Source organism: Monodelphis domestica, chromosome 1 (assembly GCF_027887165.1).
Source record: "Monodelphis domestica isolate mMonDom1 chromosome 1, mMonDom1.pri, whole genome shotgun sequence".
Classification (NCBI taxonomy): Eukaryota; Metazoa; Chordata; class Mammalia; order Didelphimorphia; family Didelphidae; genus Monodelphis; species Monodelphis domestica.
The window spans coordinates 690,987,207-691,013,699 of NC_077227.1; the positions used below are offsets into that span (position 1 = coordinate 690,987,207).

A 26,493-nucleotide genomic window follows, 5' to 3' on the forward strand; every position below is an offset into this window, starting at 1 on the left:
CATACTAGCCCTCAAGGGCTGCAAGGAAGTCTTCTCTACAAGGAGAGGTATATGGGACCTCAACCCAACTATGCACTGTTTTGGGGTGCTCACAAGCCTCACCCTCGTGACTTCTTGAAAACTGGCATCAAGATGAAATTTGCCAATGGGTTTACTCTCTAGATAAAAATAAACGACATTGAATTCTCTGGCTGCTTGTTTGATTAATTGTTGACTGAGGCAAGGGTCAAGATTAGAGGCATTCTGGTTGCCCTAAATCTCTTTTCTAAGTAAAACTAATTACTGAGTACAAGGTTTTCTTCTACCCAGGAGAGGGGTAGAGTAGGGGAGAGAACACTGATCACTGATTTGAGTTCAGTATCTCAATAGTTCATGGAATGAAAGTCTTTGAAGAAATTAGGTTTCTTAACAGAAACCAGCGATGTTTTAAACAGGAACCCTGGATGTTAGGATTTCTGTCAATGACAGAAATCTCCACAGGTGTCTTGAATGGCCTGAGAAACAGCACCTCCTTCCACTCCCTTCTGTTTCTCAGCCCTCAAGACCCTGTTCCTTAGGAGAATTTCCTGGAAGTTCTTTCTTTGCTCCCACTTTCCCCAAATCTTCTTAATGCCCCAATCTTTCCCTATGCATGTTTCTTCTAACTACTCTTATGATACATACAATTTTTGAGAGTTACACAAAACATTTCCCCACATACATATATATATATATATTATATAATATATATATATATATATAATTTGATGTAAATGTAGTCCTTATAGAAGAGAGTTTGACTTAAAGAAAAAGATAAGATTTATCTCCTTTTCCCTTTCTTTCATATTTACCTTTTCATGTTTCTCTTGCTTTCTGTGCTTGGATATCAAAATTTCCACTAAGTTCTGGTCTTTTCTTAGCAAATGCTTGGAAATCTTCCATTTTGTTGAATGTCCATACTTTCCCCTGGAAGTATATAGTCAGTTTTGCTGGGTAATTGATTCTTGGTTGGAGACCCAGCTCTCTTGCCTTTCTAAATATCGTGTTCCATGCTTTCTCTCTTAGTGTGTTAGCCACTAAGTCATGTGTGATCCTTATGGGAGCCCCCCTATATCTGAAGCTCCTCTTCTTGGCTTTTTGTAGGATTTTCTCCTTTTCTTGGAAGCTCTTGAATTTGGCAATTACATTCCTAGGGGTTGTCTTTTGGGGATTTAGTATAGAGGGTGTTCTATGAACCCTTTCTATTTCTATTTTGCCCCCTTGCTCCAGAACGTGTGGGCAATTTTCTTTTATAATCTCCTGTAGAATAACATCGAGTTTATTGTTTATCTCTGGTTTTTCTGGGAGACCGATAATTCGGAGGTTGTCTCTTCTTCCTCTGTTTTCCAAGTCTGTGACCTTTTCAGTGAGATATTTTATGTCTTCTTCTAATTCATTAATTTTTTGGCTTTGCTTTATTGATTTTTGCTGTTTTATGATCTCACTTTCTTCGAGTTTCTTAATTCTGGTCGTTAGGGACTGGTTTTGCTTTTTAGTTTTGTCTGCCCTTCTATTGCATGCTTCAAGCTCTTTTTCCAATTGAGCAGCCTTATCTGTCAGACTGCTGATCTCTTTCTTCCATTTTTCTTTCCAGGTTTCCATCTTTTGGATAAGTTCTAGTTTGAGATCTTCCAGAGCTTGTTGATAGTTTCCATTTTGGGAGGCATGTTCTGATTTTTTTTTGGATTTCATCCTCATTCTCCTCTTTTCCTTGGGTACTTCCACCATAAAAGTTTTCAATAGTGACCTTTTTCCCTTTCTTCCTGGAGGCTTGATTTTGGGCCATGTGAGCCATCCCTTTGGTGGTTTTATTCCCCTTTCCTTTTGGTTCTGGGGTCTGGGTGATATGGGCGGGTTTTCTGTGAATTTAGGTTGCCTCAGACTAGTTCTTCCCAGCCTCTGAGGTTTCTTAGAGTGCTGGTCCCCTGATCACAGCCACACTGCCCAGGTGTTTAGCTCTGCCCAGATGTTCAGCACAACCACCCCCAAGTACAGCTCCCTGGGCCCCCTTTGCTTGGCACAGGATTCTCCCGTGTTTTTTCCTGGCAGTCCCAGATCCCAAAGACCCTGGAGTGCCCCCCCAGACAGAAACATTCCTCACTCAGTCACTCACTGTCCCAATGAGCGCTCCGGTAGCTCACTCTGGTTTGGTGGGGGACGTGGGGGGGGTAGAGGATGTCTCAGTTCACTTTTCTGTGCAAGCTTTTCCTCCTTACTATAGTGTGGAAATGTTCAATCCCCATGTACCTTCACCTCTGTGGGGTACTGGGGACTACTGGAGAGTCCTTCTGTTCCTCCAAAGGTGATTTTTATGCTCCTTTGATGTAGTCTATTTCGTTCAGTGCTGGAGAGAGGTAGTGTGTGGCATCTAGATTGCAGCCATGATTACCTGGAAGTCCCTCCTGGAAGTTCTTGTTCAGATCCCAACTGTCTTTCTTGCCTCATGCAAATGTGGATCTTCAACATTCCATTCACCCCCCCCCAATGGTTTTCTTTCCTACTCCCCATCATTACAATAAGGAAGGAAGGAAGGAAGGAAGGAAGGAAGGAAGGAAGGAAGGAAGGAAGGAGGGAGGGAGGAAGGAATGGATTATCTTTGCATCAGTGAGGACACCCTTAAAGTTAAAAGTAAACCTATTATATTTGTTTACATGGGTTCCTTCAAGGCTTTTCATAGCCCTATGAGTCAAAAAGCAACAGCAAAAGCAGAGGAGATATTACCAGTAGTAAGGCTTTATAAGGAAACAATAGAAGTGGAGGAAAGAAGTCAATGCCTGACTCTAAGGCTGAAGGACTGAGTTGAGTTAGAGATTGATATCCTGAGTAAGGTATATTTGCCACAGGATATGGAGATGCTAAATCTTTAAGTACTTTCAGGGATCTCCAGGGAGTATATTCTGATCATAGTACAGGTCCACAAAACAGTGAGTTTTTCACTCTATTTGTAATATAAAGTATGTATGTTGGATGATAGGAGAAATGCCTGGAAAAGTAGAATGGGACAAGATTGTGGAAAGCCTTTAATGGCAAGCTAAAGATTGAGGATTTTATTTCAGAGGTAATATCATAGGCACAATGTTTGGGATAGTTGAATGACCTTGTCAGAACACTGAATTAGGAAACCTATTGGCAGTATTGGAAGAAGAGCTTCAATGGAGGGAGAGAGAACTTGTCAGATGAAACAAGGATTCTTTGGCCAGAGATCATAGGATTTTAGGGCATAGATAGTGAGTAGGAAGAACATTTCTAAAACAAACTATTATAATTTTGAATGTTAGAATTGGAAGGCATCTAAGAAGAAATCATGATACAATATAGAATTTTAGTAATTTTAAGGAGCTTAGAGAACAGAGACTATTTCAGTCTCTTTGCTTTATAGATGAGGAAACCAAAGCCCAGAAAAGGAAAGGGAAATGTAGCTCAGACGTTACTTTTAAATTTTTTCACTGGCAACAAAGCATGACTTTGGTTGTTCCCCTACCCACATCCCTAACCCCAAACAATTATCTCTACAGAAAGCAGATTTCAGTTAAACAAAAATAAGTTCAGGGACTCTAAACTTCTAAAGCTTCATGGAAACTGTTAGAAAATTCTCCTCTATGCTAAACTTCAACATAAAAATACATGAAAGATTCAGTGACTATTTTTTAGATCATTTTTAAAAAATGCTAGTATCCTGAATTTATGCCAGGACCCCTACGATCAGGATAATCTCAATCCAACACAAAAGAAAAATATTTAGAGGGACTCGAGCTGGCGAATTCCTCTCCCCAGTGCTTTTTGATATACTGAATACCCTGATTATGTGACATTTTGATAGGCACCGTACAAAAAAATGCTTAGATATATAAATATTAATGTGAATGCCTAGATTTTGTGTAAATGCCATTTTTCCCCTTGAAAAACAAAAGTAAAATATAAATATTTCACATGCTTTCATTTGACCTCTGGGAATATAATTCACTGCACATGTTTTCAGTCTCATCAGTAAGTTGGAATACTGTTAGAGAAGCCATATCCTTCTGATAGTAAAAACTTGCCTAAGAATTTTCTTTTTTCTAACCAGAATATAATTGAAGCTGGTCCATAAATGGCTATTTCAGGCATGAGAGGGAGCTTCCAAATGATCATTTCTGCATCATATGGTATTAGAGGCAATGTACTGATATTATAGGAAAAGGTCCAATTTTATGGTCTCTTAAGATGCATTCTAACTCTAATATTCTATGCCCTATGCTATGGGTTCTGCCAGCTCTTACATTTTGTGTTCCAAAATTCAAATTCTAATTTAAAATATCGTATATTCTAATATCCTTTCCAGTTCTAATATCCCATAATCTAGTGGCATTCTATGCTCAAAGGTCACTTTAAACTTTTATGATTTTGGATTCTAAAATCCTTTCTAGCTCTTAACATTCTAATATTCTAGAGACTTCAATCAGTGAAACCCAAAAGGAACTTGGAGCAGAACAGAGTTACACTGAGGATCAGCTATTATGATTAAGGATATATTTATTTCAAGTTTTACTAGGAAATCCTGAGAATATAAAAGATATTGAGAACTAAAGTAACTTGTCATTATAATTTCCCTTGATTTAATCTATGCCAGCCTCACTGCAGGGTGGTATACCAGAAAGAACTCTGCTCTAGGAGTCAGGAAATTGAATTCTAAGTCTCAGTTCTGTCCTTTAATAGCCATATGACCTTGGGCAAGTCTCTTTGCTTTCTCAGATTCTTGACTTCTTTAATTTATAAAATCAGGAGAATAATAGCTCACCTAATTGTGTGAGGAAAACATTTCACCAAGTGTTATGTAAATATGAGACTATTATAATAATTAAAATGGAACTGAATTATGTCATTGATTAGACAAAAAGCATAGAAACATCCATGTTAACTCATCATCTTAAAAGAATCACAGGAAATTAGAGCTGGGAGTAAAATATCACCATGTCTAGGAAGGCTATTTAATAATAAAATTAAAAGAAAAAAATTAACAAATGCCATCTCCTAAGCCATACTTCTGTGGTCTATATAGTGCTCTTTACAAACAGTCTTCCTTCCTTCCAAACTAGCTAATTCAGTGACATTTTTCAAGAAAACAATGAGAAATGGACTGTTCTATATAACTGAATTTTCTTTTTGAAATATTCTTATTCTTTTCTTATGATGAACTTAAATCTCCATAAGCATCATTTCAAAATACAAATATAATAGGGGAATAGCCAATGGAGTTTCAGTGCTTAGAGCATTGAATATTATTTTCCTGGTTCCAACCAGATATGGAATCTTGCTGAACAAGTACCTTATTATTATTATTATTAATATTTTTATTGTTAGCAGACCACTATACTCTACCACATTGGTTCCTTGAGAAGATGAGACTAAAAATTAAAGTGGTTAATACCAACCATTCAACCCATCAAGATCCCTTCTGTGTATTGCATTAGCTGATGGATGAATCACTCCCTTGTCTTTTCCATGCATTGATCTGCCCCTGGTTTATTTCCAGCAGATCCTTCTGCATGACTGATTCCTCATTGATGATAGCTTCTGTAGTAAGCTTTGCTATGGACTCCAGGTGCTGGAATTTTGGTGGCTTTCCTCACCTTCTGAAGCTCACAGGCTTGCTACCTGGTCTTGGATGCCCATTCTCCTAGGATCAGAAAAGAACAGAATAAACAAGGGGAAAAGAAAAAAAAAACATACTATGCTTTCACAAACATACAGCTTCCAAGTAGGGAAATAAGATACCCTCACCAGGGCATGCAGCTGCTGTTTCCACTGCCTCTCCCTCCCTCCAAGACCTATACTCTTCACCCTCAAGCTGCCAGGGAGAATGATAAAGTCCCTGCCTTGAAGCCCTTTGTATTTACACTTGGTTCCTGCTTAGCAGCCAAAAAGCTTTTCATCACCACACAATACAGTTACAGGAAATAGCAACCACTTGCAAAAACTCACCATTGATGAAAGGATCCCTCCAATAGGAATGCCTGAAAGTAGAATGACCAAGACTCCACATGAGTTGGGACCAGGACAAGAATAGATCCAGTGCTCCGAAGACAGAGGCTTCCTTGGCTCTTCTCCTATTGGATCTGTATTTTAAAATGAGAGTGTGTAAGTTTAAGTGCATCATGAAAAGAATAGCTTAATTTGATTCTCAAGGCATCTCCATAAATAAATATTTCTTTGTAAAAGTTACTCAATTCATTGTTAACTAGTTTTTATATTGCTAAAAGCTCAATTAATCAAAATGGTGGATTGGATAGCAATCCCTGGGTCATTGGTATTAGCTGGGATTTTAACTGGCTGGATAGAGGCACATGGATGGTTCATAACTGGGAATTCCCAACCCTTCAGGCTGATATCTTAAACAGTGAAGGGCAGCAGTATTAAAATTGTCCTGGGGAACTGATGTATATTCTCTGTGATTAAACCTAGAACTGTGGATTCTCAGTCCCTGCAAGGAGACTTACATGGGGATGGACAACTCTAGAGGGAGAATTTCCTATCTGGCATTGGGGAATCAAATGGTAGAAAAGTACTTATTCCTCCCCACAACCCAAGAGAAATGTTTTAGATTGGGCAAATGGGTGATATGTTAAAAATGTACTCTATGCAAGTCACTTAATCCCCATTGCCTAGCCCTTACCACTCTTCTGCCTTGGAGCCAATACACAGTATTGACTCCAAGATGGAAGGTAAGGGTTTAAAAAAAAAAATACCCAATGGGGGCAGCTGTGTGGCTTGGTGGATTGAGAGCCAGGTCTAGAGACAGGAGGTCCTGGATTCAAATTTGACCTCAGATATTTCCTAGCTGTGTGACCCTGGACAAGTCACTTAACTCCCATTGCCTAGCCCTTACCACTCTTCTGCCTTGGAGCCAATATATAGTATTGACTCCAAGATGGAAGGTAAGGGGTTTAAGAAAAAAAATGCACCTTAGATGATTTGCTGAAGATGTCAATTTTTTAAAAAAAGGAAAAAAGTGTAATAGAAGATTGGTCGATAACATGCCAGCCCTTAGATCAAGTGGCTACATCTGGTATTAATTCATGTAGAGATTCTATAAGCCAGCTTCCAGGCATGTGAAATGAAGGGGCCTTTTCTCTAATTCAAACTATGTGCAGATATCCTCTAATTGTTTCCTGTTGACTCACTGTGTGGGAAGCAAAAGGTTTTTTAATTGGATATTGTAGCATTGAGTTGATTACTTAAATAGCCCTAATGCATGGATTAGACGACCATAAGGAAGAGGATAAAAGAAACTCCCTAACCCACTAGGGTTATCTGAGCTCTTCAGAGGGAGAATAAGGGGTACTTTGTTTTGGGGACCCATCTGGTAACTCTCTGTTTGGGGTGAAAGAATGAGCCTAGAGACAGAACAAAGATAATTTTAAATAAAATTGTGATTTTTTAAAATTATAGATTATGTCATTGAGAAAATATCAAATTTAACAAAACATTAACAAAACTTGCTTGTTTGAATCCCCTCACAGATAACCATTTCCTATCTTCTGAATACTTTTAAGATTTCTTTGATGCACTTTTCTTTATTCTTGTTTTTGCATGTATACTTCAGCCACCTGTTCCCCTAGAATCATTCCCTCATAGTAAACATACTTAACAAAAAGTGAATCAATTGACCACTTCTAAAAATATATGAAATAGCTGGGTGGCACAGCTGATAAACACTGGACCTGGAGTCAGGAAGACCTGGTTTCAAATCTAGCCTCAGAAACTCATCAAATGTGACAGTGAGCAAATCACTTAACCTCACTGCCTCAGTTTCCTCATCTGTAAAATGGAGTTGATAAAAGAACCTGCCTACCATGATCTTTGTGAGAATAATGAGACAAGTACTCTGAAAGCTCAAAATGCTATTGAAATGCTAGCTGTTATTAGTTTGTTTCTTTTTGAGCTTCCATTATATCATTTCTTTCCTAAGAGGTGGAAGGCATGTTTCCTAACTGTTGTGTAGTTATGATTGGTCTGTACATTAATACGAGTTCTAAAGTATTCCACAGTTGATGCATTTTGAATTATTGTAGCTATTTTGTGAACTCTTCAGTTTCTATTCATTTTACTTTTCAGCGGTTCAGTTTTCCCAGGTTTCTCTGAATTAACCATTTTCATTATTTCTACTGATGGGATAATATTCCATTCCATGGAATTATTCAACCACTCCTGAGTTGATGGAAACCCGATTTACTTCTGGTTCTTTGCTACAACAAAAAGTGTTCATATGAATGTGTGCATGCAGATATATGTGTATATGTATGAAGGCGTATGTGTATGTGTTCATGAGTACAATCATGGCTGTGTATATCATGGATATGAATTCTTTCCTTTATTTTATTATTTTAGGGAGAGTCATATGTCTAGTAGTGATAGAATACAGTCAGGGCATAAATAACATAACAATATTAATAATTATAAATAAAATAATTAATATCTATGTTGTGTTTATTATGTGGCAGGCACAATGCAAAGCACATTACATATATTATCTCCTTTGATTCTCACAAAAACCCTGGGAGATAGCTACTGTTATCCTCATTTTACAGATGAAGAAGAAGCCAAGACAGATAGGTGAAGAGCCTTGCCCAGAATCACACAGCTGGCAAATGTCTGAAGCCAGTTTAAAATTCAGGTTTTCCTGACTCCAAACACAGCATTCTATCCACTGCATCACCTGAAATTTTGGCTATGGGTCCATACTGCTTCCACGGATGGTCATGTACCAGTTGGTGACTCCATGAGAAGTGATCCCTGAGTAAATGATATGAACTTCTGTAAACACCACAATTGTTTTTTTCATTCACTTTCAAGACACCCCTTCTTAAAATGAACATAATATTACCTTGACTGACTTCTAAAATAGCATTTAGTTATTTTTTCTTTTCTTTTCATTCCTTTATTTTTTCTTCTCATCATGAATCTAGGGCATCATTAAGGAGATCCGTTATTGTTCAAGACCTAATTCAGCAATTCTGTTAAAACTTAGTGAACTGGATGCTGCCAGTTTGCTGGACAATTTGAGGTTTGTTTATTTCTCCCCCCTCTGTCTCTCCCTCCCTCCCTTTCTCTTTCTCTGTCTGTCTGTCTCTTTCTGTCTCTGCCTCTCTCTCTGTCTCTGTCTCTCTCTCTCTTTCTCTTCTCTCTCTCTCACCCATTTAGTTTCTTAATTTTATATCAAGTGACACTTGCTGCTGCCCACCTTTCACAAAACTGTGTCATTATTTTAGAGGGAGGTTTAGAGTAAGATTGAATTATTCCCTTTGAGATCAGAGGTGAGAAGGCTAGGGCTCCAATTCCAGGAAGTTATAGAGAGAGATGCTTCAAAAAAAGGCAGGTAGGTAGTAAATAGAAAAAGAGTGTCTATCTCTTGCAGAGGCAGCCTACTTTAAGAAAGTCTAGCTCAAGAAAATCAGATTCTTTGGGTTGCCACTTTCAATCCTTTAAAAGTTCATGGCCATATTGTAAATGGTGGAGAATGCAGGAAGTTTCACTTCTTGGCAGATGGAGTGTTACCATATATAACATGATATTAAATGCTCTATCAATCATCTGGGCTGTATTTTCTAATGGGCAGGATTTGAAGAGTCTGAAGAATTAATCTTATTTCTATACTTAGTGTAATACCTATGGATCATTCTCTGCCAAGAGAAGAAAAAAAAAATAACTATGAATTTCGACTTGGAAGAACAGATAGTGCTTCCTTGTTTTTAGAACATTTTTCCATAATAAAATGTTAATAACATGAATATGAATAGCTTGCATTTATGTAGTGGTTTATTGTTAAAATGCTGTACACATATTTCAGTCATTCATCCCTACCATTCAATCAACATTTAAAAAATATGTAATTAATGAAATGCATTGATAGAGTCTTGGCAAGATATAAAGAGAGAAAAATCATGATTCTTTCCTTCGATTAACTCACAAGAACTATTATCCCCATTTTACAGATTAGGTGATAGAGGTTTGGAAAAACAGATATTTTTCCAAAGTCATAGACCTAATATGTAAAAGGTCCAGAATTCTAGTCGTCAAAAAAAAAAAAAAGTTTAGTTAAGATCACTTCCCACATAAAAGATTATAGAATTTGGAGCCAGAAGGAGCCTTCACAATTGTATAAACCACTCAAGTTATTTTAACACTGAGAAAAAGAGACCAAAAGTCATGAAGTCACACAGTAATTAAGTAATAAAAGGAGAATTTGAACCCAGGTCCACTGACTTCGAATACAGTCTTCTTTGTTGAAAGAGAGAAACCATCTCAGTTCTTAGAGGCTTAGAAGAAGGACCTCAAGAATATGAGTTTCCAGGTATGGAAATTCATTCAGGCAGAAGGCATAATGGGAAATCCCTGTCTATTTCTCACCAAGAGATTATGTTGTTTCCAGTCATGCTTCAGATGCATCAAGGACATTTTTGCATGTGAAGTTATGCTTTCTCCTTCCTCAGGGAAGAATTCTTTAAAATGAGAAGATTGTGAATTTGAAATTGGGGGACTTACTTTGCCACTATGCTAGCAAATGCAATTGTCTGGGCAGAATGACAGAATAGGCCCCAAGAGTATAAATATAAGGAAAAAATTACATGCACATATATATGTACTTTTATATATGCATATATATATACCCTCATACATATTTTATATTGGAGAAAAAAAAGAGACAAGCCTCTGGCTCCTTGGGTGGGCCTCTCACTCTATGAAAAGCCAGACAAGGATTTTAAAGTGTGAGAAGGTGTGAGGGAATTTTGATCTGGATGAAGGACAAACATTGACAAGATCCCTGATTCATCAAGGTATTAAAGCACTGAGGAGAAGCTTCCCCACTGAAAGCTTCTTCTAATACTCATCAAATTGAATCCTTAAGCAAAATTCTAGCAGATCACAAATTCTGATAGGTAAGAACAAGTTGAAAAAACTTTGAAACATGGATCTAAGAAATTACTGTTATCATGGATGATGCTTTTGTTGCTTAATTCATAAAGTCTTATCGGTACAAGAATGGGCATTGGATGGGGAAGGCTTTGGACACCTCAGTGGCTGAGGGGATAAAGCAAAGGGCCTGCGGTCAAGAAGATCCGAATTTAAGTCTGATCTCAGGCACTACTTGTGGGACCCTGGCCAAGTCACTTAATCCATTTTGCCTCATTTTCCTTAATTATAAAATGAACTTGAGAAGGAAATTGCAAACCACTCCGGTATTTTTGTGAACAAAACCCCAAATGGGGTCACAAAGAGTCAGACCCAGTTGGAAAAGATTTGAATAACAACAAATGTAAACACATATACATATATACATATCTGAGGTATTTATAGCTACAACAATATATTGTATGTGAACATAATGATGATTCAGAATATTTATATACATCATATACATATACTGTATGAATAAATATATATACACAGATATATTCTAAATATTAATGAGAATAGGCAAAATGCATAGAAATATCCATGTCGATTTAATATCTACAAAGAATTACTAGAAATTAAGACATTAGAGCTGGAGGTAAAATGTTAATATTTATTATCAAGGTCAATTTTCATAGATTTTTAAAATATCAACTTATCCTTCTACTCACATATATAAACATATGCAAGAGATGTGTATATATATACATATGTGCATATTCATATAATGTACATATATACCTGCATAGACAGATATTATATGGAATGAACAATCTACAATCTAGTGAGATGGTCTCAAAGCCAATAGGTCCTGAACTGAAGTCGTAACCAGTAAAGATTAAAATTTAGGGGAGACTGAGGCAGGTAGAAATTAGTTTCTCTCTGTAAGGAGTATTATATTTTTATGAGGTTTATTAAAGATTAAGGATTAAAGAAAATACAGGATAAGAAACACGTGCCTAGGCCAGAGAGGCCTAGACAAGATAAATCTCACATCATGGAAGAGGCGAGTCTGCTCCAAAACGGAAGTCCAAAAAAGAGCACAAAAGCCTTTGCAATCAGTTTAAATCCCTTCTCGATCTTGGCCCACCTGAAAATTCAGTGAGATTACAAAGCATTTTGGGGAAGTGGAGCAAGGGCTTGTGGGGACTGAAGTCCAGAATTCTAGTCTATTTTTACAGACCCTGATACATAGAAACTCCTTGTCCCTGTGTGTTATTTGACTTTTAGGTGTCCCAGATAGCTTTCTAAAGAGAAGGGCCTGAATAGTTGAGGGAAGTTCCTATATCAATGTGATAAGATGTTTAGTCCATATATATATCTCTTATCTGTAATATGATACAATAAATATTTACTAACTGCTTATGCTGAGGATAATAAGAAAAAGGAAAGATAGTCCATGCCGTTAAGGAGCTTATAATCTCTCTCTGTCTGTCTGTCTGTCTGTCTGTCTCTCTCTCTCTCTTTCTTTTTCTCCATCCATCCATCCATCCATCCATCCATCCATTCATCTATCTATCTATCTATCTATCTATCTATCTATCTATCTATCTATCTATCTATCTATCATCTATCTCTATCTCTCTATCTGTCTATTTAATATGATTTTAAGATCTGTATGGATATTTCATCCATTTTTTCAACATAAAACTTTATAGCTGACTAGTTAAGTATATTAATGAGCTCTTGAAAGCAAGATTAATCTCAATAAGCAAAAGGAAATTAGACTTTATACAGATAACAATGGAAACAATGACAACAAAATAGCCTTAAAGCTTATTTGGTTCATAAAGGCACCACAACTTATCCTTTTGTTTTAAACTCTTACTTTCTGTCTCAGAATTAATACTGTGCATTGGTTCTAAGGCAGAAGAGCAGTAAGGGCTAGGCAATGTGACTTAAGTGATTTGTCCAGGGTAACACAGCAGGAAGTGTGTGAGGCCAAATTTCAACCCAGGACTTCCTTTCTCCAGGCCTGGCTCTCCACCCACTGAACCACCCAGCTACCCCTTCAACATTTTATAAGTTTTAAAGCTCAGTATGAGTGTACCATCCACTAAGAAATTCCAAAATAACCTCAAATTTCAAATCCCCCTCACCATAACTGGAAGTCAACTTCAGTGTAATGGCTTCATCATATTTAATTTCACTATTCTTTTGTTCCCAGTACATCAGCCAGACTATACTTAGGTATTTTGGGTAATTGTTCTCTGCTGGAGTTAATTTTGATAGACAGGATCACCTTTGTGACATGGCAAGGCATCATAGGACTTTAGTGAGGAAAATGTGGAAGTTCATTGTGAGGAGGGATTGTTTCACTTAAGGCAGTTATATTTATTTTATCTAGCACAGTGGTTGGCACAGACTGGACATTTAATCAATGTCTGGTGATTCATTGAGATACTCAAAAAAGTGGTAGAAGGGGTAATTCAAAGATTTTACCCTATGTAATCCAGGAAGACAAACTTAATGGAGGATAGTTTATGGTGAAGAAAAATGGAGCTACAAACTGGTACAACCATTCTGGAGAGCAATTTGAAGTCATACCCAAAGGGCCATCAAATTTTCTATAGCCTTGGACCCTGCAATACCAAGAAATATTCCAAAGAGATTAAAGATAGGAGAAAATAACTTCCCTGTTCAAATTATATTTATAACAGCTTTTTTTTATTTTTTTGTGGCAAAGAACCAAAAACTGAAAGGAAATCCATTAATGTGAGAATGGCTAAACAGACTGTGGTCTATGCTTATAATGGAATACTATTATATCATAAGAAATAACAATCAAGACGATCACAAAAAAAGGGAAGACTTATATGAAGTGATACAAAGTAAAATGAGCAAAACCAGGAGAATGTTGTACACAGTAAAGACAATAATATATGATGATCAATTATGAATGACTTAACTATTACCAACAAGGCAAGGATCCAGGACCACTCTAAGAAACTCATGACAAAAAAAGGATTTCCACAGCAAGAGAAGAAACAGAGTCCCAAAGCAAATTGAAATAATTGAAATACCATTCTTTATTCCCTTCATGAATTTTTTCTAGTGTAATATATATATATATATAATTTTATAATGTAACAAATTTGAAAATATGTATCATACGATAATATTTGTACAACCTATATTGTATTACCTGCCTTCTTGGGGAGGGGGAGAAAGAGAACATGGATTGCAATAAATCAGAAAATGAATATTTTAAAATTGCATAGACATGTAAATTGAAAAAAAATTAAAATTTATTATATTTATTTATTTTTTAAATGGAGAAAGGGTCACAGAGCAAAGTAGTGTGTCACAAAATTTGCTAAACTTTGAGTCAGAGGGACTGATTTGAATGTCAATTCTGCCCCCTAATAACTGGCATTTCAGTTCTACAATATTCAATTTTTTCCTGTCAAAATGAACTGCCTAATTCATGGGCTGAAGAACAATGAGATAGTGTACATTTTGTGTGTGTATATATATATATATATATATGTATATATATATTTGTTATATGAAAATTAAAGAGGAAAGAAATAAACATTTAGTAAGCTTCTACTCTATCTTATCCATCGAACTAAGTGCTACATGGATATATCAAAAAAGGTGCTTTGTAAATTGTAAAAGGCCAAGGTTAACTAAGGAATTAAGGTTTTTCATATTTGTCCTTAATTTAAAGGCTAGCAACTAATGGACTCTAAAGAGCCAAGGAGAAGAAGCAAAGATAGATTAGATAAATCTGTGCTCATTTTTATAAAGGAAAATATAAAAAATACATTAGTCAAAGATTTGTCAATCTGGTATTCAGCAGACTAGATGCCAAGTAATAATGGATTTTCATGGTTAAAATGTCAGAAAAGGGATCAGTCAATAAATAAATAGCCTTATAGTTATGTTTATTGTTTTTGAGTTATTCAATTGTGTCTGACTCTTTGTGACCCCATGGACCATACTGCCCATGGGATGTTCTTGACAAAGATGTACTCCAGAATGGCACAGAGGAATGGATTTTACTATCCCTAAACCACCATTTTGATTAGGATCCGGTTTTAGATAGCAGCAGTAGTATTAGTAAAAATAGCAGAAGCAGCCACAGAAAAAGAGGAAACAAGATTTATGTAGAATTATGAAACCTTAACTATTTTTCATTTCAAAATGACAATGTGAAGCATATTCTTTTATTTTCCCCACTTTATAGATGAGGAAACTGAAATTGTTTCAGTTCTAGTCAACAATGACTTGCCCAAGGTAGCACAACTAATAAATGTTTCAGGCAAGATTTGAATTCATGTTTTCCTGATCCTAAGTCCTGCACTTTATCTACTGAACCACTTATTCATATTGTTCTTCATTAGCAGACTCTCTAGGATGAAATGAAATTTTCTGGTAGGTTATGATTTGGAAGTACCTCCTTCAGTGAGACTTCTATCATATCAAACCCCAGAAGATGGGTTGTCCTCTCAGAGATTTGAGAAAGTTAAGAAACCTAAAAGGCAAAAAAATACCTTGGGGAAAAGAGGAAGGTTCCAAATAATGATTCTAATAGATACACACACACACACACACACATATATATATATATATATATTTTTTTTTAACTGGGGCAAAGAAATTCAAGTGTCTAAACAAGAGAGTGACATTAAGAGAAAGTATTTAGAATAGTTAGGAATAAGGAAACATGAGTTCAGATTTGGTTCTGCTCCTTCCAAACTGAGTTACCTAGAAAAGATTTCATTTCTTCTCTATAATTCAGGTTTTGTTTTGTTTTTTCTCTATAGGAGGAAAGGTTGCCCTCCATGATCTTCAAACAATCACATTCTATGTTGTTAACCTGAGCTACAATTAAAAGTTATGGGCATGAAGGAGCAAACATTCAGTCCTGAAACATCATGGCAGGGCATCAAACCAGACATCAGTGGAAGATGGCTTTGTCTCATGCATAATTTCCATTTGAAATGTTGCTCCTTTATGGGATAGGCATGCTAACTTGGTCTACTCAGTCTTCCATGACAGTACCATGAGGGGGCCCAGACAACTTCCTTTTTACTGCAGCCAAGTTTTTTTTTTTCCCCAAGATTTGTGAAAAGTAACTGTAATCTTGCCCAAAAGTCTGAAAAAAAAAATCCCTTTTCCTTCCCTACAATGAGCTACGGGTGTCATTAAGAAATAGCTAAAACACATTATCTTTCTTAGCTATTTTTGCTGCCAGCCATCTGGAACTTCTCTGTTATCTTAGATCTGTTCACACTAAATCAGCCAATGAAAGAAATAACTAATTTCTTCCTTTCAGATCTGCTCATTTTGGTAATGATGACCTTTAAAGCTAGTGTCATTCCCCACATAACAATGCACCATATGTCGGATGTCGGATGTCGGATAATAAAGCATATTTAAACTTATCAGGCTAGATAACACCTTCTGGCGGGTTGGCTATTAATTAATATCTTTCTCACCATCATCATCTCACTAGTAGGGCTGAAAAGGTTTTTTTGACCATGGAGGGTATCACGTTGTAATCAACCCTTTTCAGACAGATCCAGTTTTTAGCTCTTTTCCATTTACTCTTGGTATTTAGGGCCAATGAGAAAGTAGTTTGACATGGAAACTGAAAAAGGGAATTCAACTGCCACCTATATACATAGATACAGAGCAGTCAGAGCAGGCAGGTGGCAGTTCTCCTGTCTCCTGAAATTGCCTAAATCTCATGTGGGACATTGTACCTTCTTCAGGTGCCATGTTTAAGATGGTTCATGTACAGAGATGAGGGCAAATGGTCATTCAGTCAACCATAGGATATTTCTTTCTTCTAGATCCTTAAGGACTTTCCATTTTAAGGACAGAAATACGTAAATAACTAAGTGTATAGGACCAACTGAGTTAAATATTTTAATCATGTCTCATAAATATAGAGTTAATGTAACAGAGCTAGATTTTGGATCCAGATTCTTTGATTGAAAAGTCTATTCCCTTTTTGCTAAAAATATAAAATGCTTCTTAGTTCCTAGAACATAATAACATAATAAGCCCTTAATAAATGTGCATTCTTTCTGTTTCTATCTCTCTGTTTTTGTTTCCATTTGTTTGTCTCTTTCTCTACGATTATATAGAAATAATAAAGCTACCAATATCTCAAAAGAAGTTATGAAGCCCAATCCATAACTAAAATATGAGTCTTCTCAATAAAGAAGTTTCTTCTGCTATTGGGCTAATCATGTTTGATATAACTTTCTCTAATTGTTCATATTTTTTTCAATTATGACCAGCTCTTTGTGACCCCATTTGGGGTTTTCTTGGCAAAGATACTGGAATGGTATGCCTTTTCTTCCTCTAACTTATTTTAAAGACAAAGGAACTAAATGAAATAGGGTTTAAGCAAAATTATTTAAGGTCACATAGCTAGTAAGTGTCTGAGGCCAGATTTGAACTTGAAGAGAGGAGTCTTCCTGACTCCAAGACCTGTACATATATCAGTAGTCTAAAGAGGCAGAATACTGTAGAACACAGAGCTCTGAGATTGGAGTCCCAAGCGTTAGTTTGAATCCTGAATCTGGAATGTCTAGCCAACTGCTTCCCTAGTTCAAAGTCTCAGTAATATCCTTATCTCTAAAAAGGCATGAATATGGGAGTGGGAAGTAGAGTTTACATTGAATTATCTCATAGGTAGTTCTATTTTAACTCCAAAATAATAGGATCCAAGGACTGGTCAAAAGAAGCCTGTTCCTTCATCAATACGACAAAATAAATAGGGTAGAACCGTGAAGTAACTTTCTAATAAATGAGAGCTGTCCAATACTCAATGGCATTTTGGAATGTAGTGGGTTCCCCATTCCTAATCAGAAATTGGAGGACTAGTTTTCTAGGGACTAGAAGGGGGTATTTCTGTTCAAACACAAGTTGTTCTATATGACCACTGAGTTCCTTTTCAGCTGTAACATTATATAACTATGACATATATCCACACTTGAGCATTTTCTCCAAAGGGTTTAGGGAACAAGCATGTTTCCTGTCACCTCTTCTATTCTGAGTTGACGAAACCATAGAAAAACAACAATCCCAAACAACCCTTCCCCATCCCATTTCCTGAGTGATCCAACTTCTCATCCCAGAGCTTGCTTGATGGGCTTAATTAATTCCAATGAAACTGAAGTGCAACATTTGAGTCTCCATTCAACACATCTCCACTCACTTTTGGGCATCATGTAGTCCTGTTTTCTTCATTCAGAGGACTGGATAGAAATTGCGCTTTTCAAGGAAGATAAAAATAATGATCATCTAATTCCCTATTTTCAGCAAAGACACTTACCTTTGTAGTGCCCAGAGATGATCAATAAAAGCCTTTCATCACAAAACCCAATAAGCAAGATCGAATTAGAGGGCAATGCTCCAAAGAGACAAATAATTGGCACCCAAACCACCTCATGATGTCAGAAGCACAATAATACATTTGCAGCTGAAGCTCATTGCTATTCATTACTTGTCACCATTTCACCTCTTGTTTCTGCATCTGCAGCTTTCAAAAACTATATCCAGGAGCCTGCTGGGGGTGTGGTATTTATTCAACTTCCAAGGAAACCATGAAGTCCTGTTTGCCACCTAATGTTCTCCGAGAGGAAAAGGCTGAAACCATTCTACCAACCAATCAATCAATCAACCAGAAAGCATTTATTATATACTGACTGTGTACCAGACACCATTCTAGGTTCTGGGAACAGAAAAATGCAAATGAAAACAAGTGCAATTCTTAAGGGATTTTCATTCAATAAAGAAGGCACTATTACCTATATAATTATATCTTAATTTAATTAATATATACAGAAGGCTTTAAAATAAGTAGAAGGTAGTTAAATGCCAGGTAGTTTGGGAGGGCAGAAAACAGCACTTAAGGAGATAAGGAAAGGCTTCAAGTAGAATGTAGGTCTTGAGCTATAATGTAAAAGAAAAGGACTGTATAATGCAAAGTTGAAGATAGAGTGCACTTTTGATGTGTTTATATGTGATGGGGGAGGGATAACAACTTTGCACTCTTAAATGAAGATCAAATGCCATATTTAAAGAAAGCAGAGGCCAGTTTGCTAAACACTAGCATGATGGCAAAAGGATTAATTTCTGATGAGGCAGAAATATAGGGTGGATCCAAGTTTGGAAAGACAGTAATTGTCAAAGAGGGGACATTTTATTCCCTGGAGGCTAAAGGGAGCCACTTGTATTTTCTGGAAAGGGGAATGGCATGGCCAGATTCACATTTGAGGAAAATCACTTTGGAGATTCCATGACAAACAGATGGAAGAGAACAGAGAAGAGTCAAGAAACCTACTAGGAGGTCACTGAATAGGTGCATCTCCTCAATGGACCTATACATGTAGTGATGGACTTCAAACCAAGTTCTTGGTCCTTTCACATTCCATGTAAGGTACTGAAATTAAAAAAAAAAAGAACTGCAACTGAATTTTCTCTGAGATTGTAGAATGTTAGATATTAAGTTATTTATACATAATAGAATATGTTGCAAAAGCACAAGAGATAGAACATTCTAGCTAAAGGGAATCACAGTTTTCATCAATCTATAACCCCTTCATTTCATAAATAAGGAAACTGACATCCAAAAAGGATTTTACTAAAATCACACAATTGACTCATCAATCAATCAAGAAACATTTATTGAGCACCTACTATGTGCCAGGCACCATGCTTAGCTCTATAACCACTCTAAGTTGATGAAAGAGTCTTAACTATAACAGGCTTTCCTGGCTCCTAGGAAAGTGCTTTTCTTTTTTCTGTGAAACCAGTGAAGACTCCCAGGATCTTTGTTTAGGGATTTGAACATTGGATAAGCCTTAGTTCACAGGACTGGAAGGTAAAAGCAGTTTTTGCTTCCTACTGTAAAGATTCCAATTTGCTCAGGTTCTATTTTGACTTAAAATGTTTCATGACAGGTTTATAGTATTAATTTCCTCCACTTCTGTGCTTATTCTTTATAAATGTTTTCTTTGAAGTATAAATCAAGTTATAGTGCCAGATAGTCCAGGATTTGGACAGATGACTTTAGGGAACATTCTATCCCAAACAGACTGCAAGTGATGATTGTTCTCCATTGATTATCCACAATGACAGGTCATAATGTTCAAAGTCTTCTGAATGCAAAAGCGATACCTTGATAAAAATAAGAACTTATTAATTAAATGATTTCTCAGTCTTATGGCTGACATCATCACTTCCCTTTCTAATGGGTTTTGAAACTTATTGTGCAGAAGATTTTTGTTTTAATAGTATACTTCAAAATACTTACAATGAAATGAAACCATATTTACTTTGCAATAATATTTTGGCCTGTGTCCTCAGGTAAGTAAAACAAGAAACTCTCTTCTTGACAGAATGAAAGGAAAACCATACTGAAAGTAAAAATACCTACTTATCTTTTATCTCTTTTAAACCCAATCTTCCTTCTTAGAATCAATAATAAGCATTGATGCCAAGGCTGAAGGGCAGGAAGGGCCAGACAATTGGGGTTAAGATACTTCAAGGGGTCACACAGCTAGGAAGTGCCTGAGGCCAGTTTTGAGCCCAGGACCTCCCATCTCCAGACCTGCCTCTCTATCCACTGAGTGAGCTAGCTGCCCCAATACCTAGTTTTCCTATTTTGAATCTATAGCTTATTAGTTGGGTGACTTGGAGCTAATTAATTTACCTCTCTGAGTTTAAATTTCTGAATCTAAAATAATGAGAGTTTTGGACTCGATGATTCAGTGGCCTCTTTCTGCTGTAACACTCAATAAATTTTTTAATTATACTTTCTATGTAAAGAGGGACTGGCCAATGAGGCTCTATACAGGGTACTCTGATGATGGATTCCCAATATGGACTTCAGGTCAGACATGGGCGTTGTGTTTTGTCTGCTTGGTCAGCCTTTTGACTGCCCACTAAACCAGGAATGTGGATGAATAGAAACTCCATATTCCACTTCCCATTCTGATGAGCATGACTAGCTACAGGGTTCTAAGGATAGCCCTGAGATTTGGATTTTTTTCCTAATTCTATCATCTCAAGCCCTCATCCTATTATGTTTTTCTTAATATCAGCTGACAATTATAGTTGGTGTCTCAACTAAATCTCTTAGATCTTATAGAGATTAGTAGCACATTATCATTTAACTAATTAAGAACAAATAGCTTTTATGAAGGAACATTTACTGAGAAAACATAGCAAGAACACTACGACAAACCCTTTCCCCTATTGGGATCACCTTCACAATGGAAACAGCATAGGTCTTGGAGTTAGAAAAGACCTGAGTTCAAATCTGGCCTCAGACTATTAAAACTTGTATTCATCTCTACACGTTACTCTGATGGGTCTCAGTTTCCTCATATTTAAAATCACTGTAATAAAAGTGCCTTCTGCACAAAGTCCTTGTGAAGATCAAATGAGAAAATGTATGCAAATCTCTTTTCTAATTTTAAAGTGTTAAATCAAATTTGGCTGTTATTGCTACTATTATGATGATGACTCTTACTACCCTGTCACTATGAGAAATGGACTTAAATTTAAAGAAATGATTTCCTTTGTGGCTGTCAGTCCTCCAGGTTTATTTCTGAATTAGGGGTAGCCAGTAGACAGAACTAACACCTTTGACTGCAAAAATCCTATGGCTGTGCTTTCCTGGGTTCCACTGAATCCCTCATAAGAGGAATAGTAGGAGGACTAGACTTGCTTGGCCATAAATGTATGTGAAATGTACTCCAGCTCTGGGATCTTTTCTGGCTCATCATTAAAACCTCTCAAAGCTCACAAGATAATAGATATTTCTCATATTATGCACCTAAAAGAAAGAAAGAAACCCAAAGAAGCAAGGGACAGAGGATAGTAGTATTCATGGTCCAAAAGTCAAGCTCAGTTTGGGTCTGGGGAAAGCGGTGAAACCTCTCCCTCTTCAGGTCACTATATGTCCATTTGACTGGAAAAAAAAGAAAACTTTTCCCATTTCTGTTGTTCTAATGCACTATCATTTACATCTCAAAAGTCCATCCACAGGCTTCTCTTCTTCAGGTGGAAAGCAGCCCAGAAATGGTACTTGCCCATCCTTTGAAGTCCATTTGGGGATTGTCTCCATAGCGCACCCTGAAAATGGCCATAAGAACTGGGTTCATTGACCAATCACCCTCTTACTTATGAAACTGGGCTCTAGTGCAGGCCCTGAGAAGCTGAAGTGCCTAGTGAGAGTTCTGGAATTGGAATTTGCGATTATTCTAAATATAAACTGAGTTAAGCTGCTAAACTAAATCCCATCCTCTCCTTAGAGACCAAGGTATTATAGAGGGAATATGCTCCAGGTACTGGGAGGAATGTCTGATGTTTCTTCTTATTATATCTTTGAAGTAAATACTTCTTTCTAGAAGTGAAGCTCATTATTAAGATGCTAAATGGAGCAGGGCTGTGGGGGACACCCTGAAATAGGAGCAACACAATTGGTGAGTACACAGACCATTCAGAGACTAGATACCCTTCAATATCCTTAAAGGTAATCCATGGGTATACTGGGGTTGAGATGAAATTCAATATACCTGACCTCAGGCAATGGGGACCAGAATAGTTCTAGTTAGAGGGGAACTATCCCTATTCTTTAAGGAGAAAATAAAGGTCATTCATCATGAATTTCCCCTTCTTTACATATCCAAACCCTTTGGCATTTTCCCTCCATTCTTTCCTACTCTATTCTGGTCTAATAAAAAGGTGTCCTTTCTCATTAGGAAGTCTTATTCCTGTATAAAGGTAGTCTTTAATTTATCTTCTGTGTCCTCCAGTAGACTGATGCCAAAATACTGCTCTTCTAGTTTCAATTTCTGCCTATCTACTGGAGTCTTCTGCTGCCTAAAAAGACACCATTCTGTTCCATTTTAAAAACACACATAACAAAATTGAACAATCAAATTAATAAAAATCACTTGATCTTATCATTCCTTCCCTAAGACATCATCTTTTGTCTCCTCTCTTGAAAAAAAAAATATCTCCTTTAATTCCTTCAAATTCCTCTCCTATAGATAATGCCTTAATTCCCCAAAATCTGGATTTCAACCTCATCACTCAACTTGAAAGTCCTCTTTTCAAAAACATAAGTGTCATATCTGTTGGCCTTCATCAATCATTGGCCTTCTCGACTCCAACATTTGTTATCACTGACTATTGTCTCCTCTTGGACATTCTCTCCTCTCTAGGACTTTGAAATATTTATTCTTGGTTGTCCTTCTACCTACATGAATGTTCCTCAGTTTTCTTTGCTCAATCATCTCACATCTCCTAACTCCTGTTGTGGGTGTCCCCCAAAGTTCCATCCAGGTGCCTCTTCTCATCTTTCTCTATGCCATTCTCAAAGAGCTCACCCATAAGGGAGGAAACAACATGCAAACAGGTTTTTCAAGTAAGATATATGGGATAAATTGAAGATAATCTCATGGGTATGCCACTAAAAATAAGAAGGATGGGACAAGACTTTTTGTATTAGGTATGATTTTATCTGAAAATTGTGGGAATCCAGAATTTGGAGTCAGGGAGTTGGGTTCAAATCTCAGGTCCTCTACTTGCTAATGGTCTTAGACAAGTCACTATAGTGTCTTTGGCCCTCAGTAAAATGATTCAAGTAGAATAGAATTTCTCAAAGTATATGGTCCAGGGATCTGTGAGCTCAGAACTATTTTCATAATAATCTTCAAATGTTTTTTGTTGAATAAAAAAGATATTGATAGATATTCCCCACAAAAAAAAAAGGAAAGATAGGAGGTAGTGAAGGAGAGGGGATGATTCTAGTCATGGGAGCAGCTAAGGAATATTCCTAGAGGGAGTAGGGGAAAGATACTTTGCATTGTGTAATCAGAATCTGAACCCTAAAACTTAAATCTTATAGCACAGAACAACAAGGAAGTCAGTACCACAGGATCATAGACCAAATAAGGGAGGAGGAGGCAGAAGAAAATTGGAAAAGAAGAAATGGGGTCAAGTTATGAAAAGTTTGGATTTCATTTCTGTCTTTATATGCTTAATGCCTAGTTCAGTGTTTTGGCAGTTGAGGAGTGCTTAATAAATGCTGCTAGCTGGCCAAATGGATAGAGCCCTGAAGCTGAAATCAGGAAGATCTAGAGTTCAAATCCAGCCTCAGACACTACCTGTATGACTCTGAAAAGTCACTTAATCTCAGTTTCCCTCAATTTCCTCATCTGTAAAATGATGATAATGGTAAAGCCTACCTTCCAGGGTTGTTGTGAGGATCCAGTAAAATAATATGTAAGTGTAAATGCTTAGCACAATGCCTCACATAAAGTAGGCACTACATAAGTGCTATATATTAGCTAGCTATTGTGATTGTTTAGTTGCTTGTGTGATTATACAGTTCCTTGAGGTTTGCCAAGCATTTTACAACCATTATCTTTGTTTACATCTTGGCCATCTTCTCCCAGTTCCAGAGTCCAAGCTCTGAAGGGATTAACCTTCTGGTCTTAAGAACTCCCCTAGTGAGGTCCCGCTTCTGTGATTATTGAATGCCATAATTCGACTTCTAAATCAGACCAGGCTTATCATAGCCATGCTTCACTTTTGCATTCAGTCATGTTTCAGTTGTGTCTGACTCTTGGTGACCCCGTTTGGGGTTTTCTTGGCAAAGATCCTGGAGCGGTTTGTCATTTTCTTCTCCGCTCATTTTGTAGATGAAGAAATTGAAGCAAATAGAATTGGGACTTGCTCAGGGTCACAAAGCTAGCAAGTGTCTGAGATCAGATATGAACTCAGAAAGATGATCCTTTCTAATTCCAGGCCCAACAGTCCATCCATTGTGCCACTAGCTGTCGCCTGTTTCATTTAGTTCTTGGCTATTTTTGCTCTTCTCCTTTCTTTCCTACTCCCACCCAAAGCTCATCACAAGTACAGTCACTGGCATGGAGCAGGACCTTTATAAATGTGTGTTGATGCATTGACTGAGTAGTTCTAGACCCACAATCACATTAACACTGCCATGGTTTCTAAAAAGGGCTTGTCAATCTTCTCCCCTATTTCTCTACTCACTAAATTGGAAACCTCTCAAATGGAAATACCCTTCTAGACTTCTACTCCAACTTACCAATTATCTCCTCCCCTGAAAAGGCAAACATCTGAATACAACCCTACACTCTTATATTCATATTCTCAGTACTAAGCACACAGTAAGCATAAATGAATATTTAAAAAAAAAATCCCTCTTATCTTCCATCTTGGAGTCAATACTGTGTATTGGTTCCAAGGCAGAAGAGTGGTAAGAGCTAGGCAATGGGGGTTAAGTGACTTGCCCAAGGTCACACAGCTGGGAAGTGTCTGAGGCCATATTTGAACCCAGGACCTCCCTGTCTCTAGGCCTGGCCCTCAATCCACTGAGTACCCAACTGCCTCCTAAATGAATGATATTTAATAAAATACTTCATTTTTTATTCATTGTTCACAAAACAGTTGTGAGGAAAAAGTGATATTTTTATACTACCTGCATGGATAAGGTAATTAATACTCAGAAAGTTTATATAATTTGCCTACCTCAAAAAGATACAAAATAGTTCTTGATAGGGAAGAACTATTTAACCGAGGTCTTCCTTACTCCAAGTCTAATGATCTATATGCTAACTAGTTCTATGATCCTCTGATTAAAGGAGAGGGCTCTCTCTCTTTCTTCTCCCCTCACTCCCCCTCTCCTTCTCTATCTCCCTTTCTTTCTCTTTCTCTCTGTTTTCTGTGTCTATCTCTGCCTGCCTGTCTGTCCCTCTCTCTCTTGTTCTCCTGTAGATTCTAATTGTCTTCATTCATCAGAGATCTTATTTGTATAGCACAATATGGCCATGAACGTTATCTTATATGGAACTCTCACAAACGCTCCAGGAGGCAGAAAGCATGAGACAGGGATGATTATGCCCTTTGGAGAGGAGGCAGAATGAATCTCAGAAAAGAAAAAGGTCTTCACCAATGTCACACAGATAAGGCAAATGTAAACTCAAACAACTTTTTCTGAATCCAGGTACAAGCTCTTCCCACCACACTAGGTGACCACTTTGTGATTCTAGTTGTTGTTTTTTTTTTCTTTCTCAACTTGGATTGTGGATATTATTTTCAGACTATTAGACCCGAAGAAACACAGCAACTGGTTTTGTACAACCAGACCATTTTGCACCTGCTGAAAAGGCTGCCCACTCGATTAAAAAGTGAAGCAAGTCTCAGGTGTAGTCAGGGCAAAGCCTTTAATACAAGCTTCCATTGGCTAAACTTATTAGTAAAATTGGATCTAGTGTTAAAACTCATTTTTTTCCTTCTTTTCACACATGATCCTGCAGTAGGTAAATTTTGTAGTTATATTCATATATATAAACACACACACACACACACACATAGAGAGAGAGAGAGAGAGAGAGAGAGAGAGACAGACAGAGTGACAGAGAGGTAGAGAGAGGGAAAGGGGAAGGGGAGAGGAAAGAGACAGAGGAAGAGACAGAGACAGAGACAAAGCTTTTATGGTTACAAGACACTTGACATGAATCATCCCATTGGACTTTC

The 26,493-nt window shown here is 37.1% G+C and overlaps 1 long non-coding RNA gene across 1 annotated transcript; it reads right to left on the reverse strand.

Moving 5' to 3' along the window:
* Positions 1-4,825: 4,825 nt before the first annotated feature.
* On the reverse strand, positions 4,826-18,705 carry LOC103100095 (uncharacterized). The gene is made up of 3 exons (XR_008912289.1): positions 18,248-18,705; positions 5,980-6,113; positions 4,826-5,674 (listed from the first exon to the last, which is right to left on the reverse strand). It is a non-coding gene; the product is annotated as an uncharacterized LOC103100095 (long non-coding RNA).
* Positions 18,706-26,493: the final 7,788 nt, after the last annotated feature.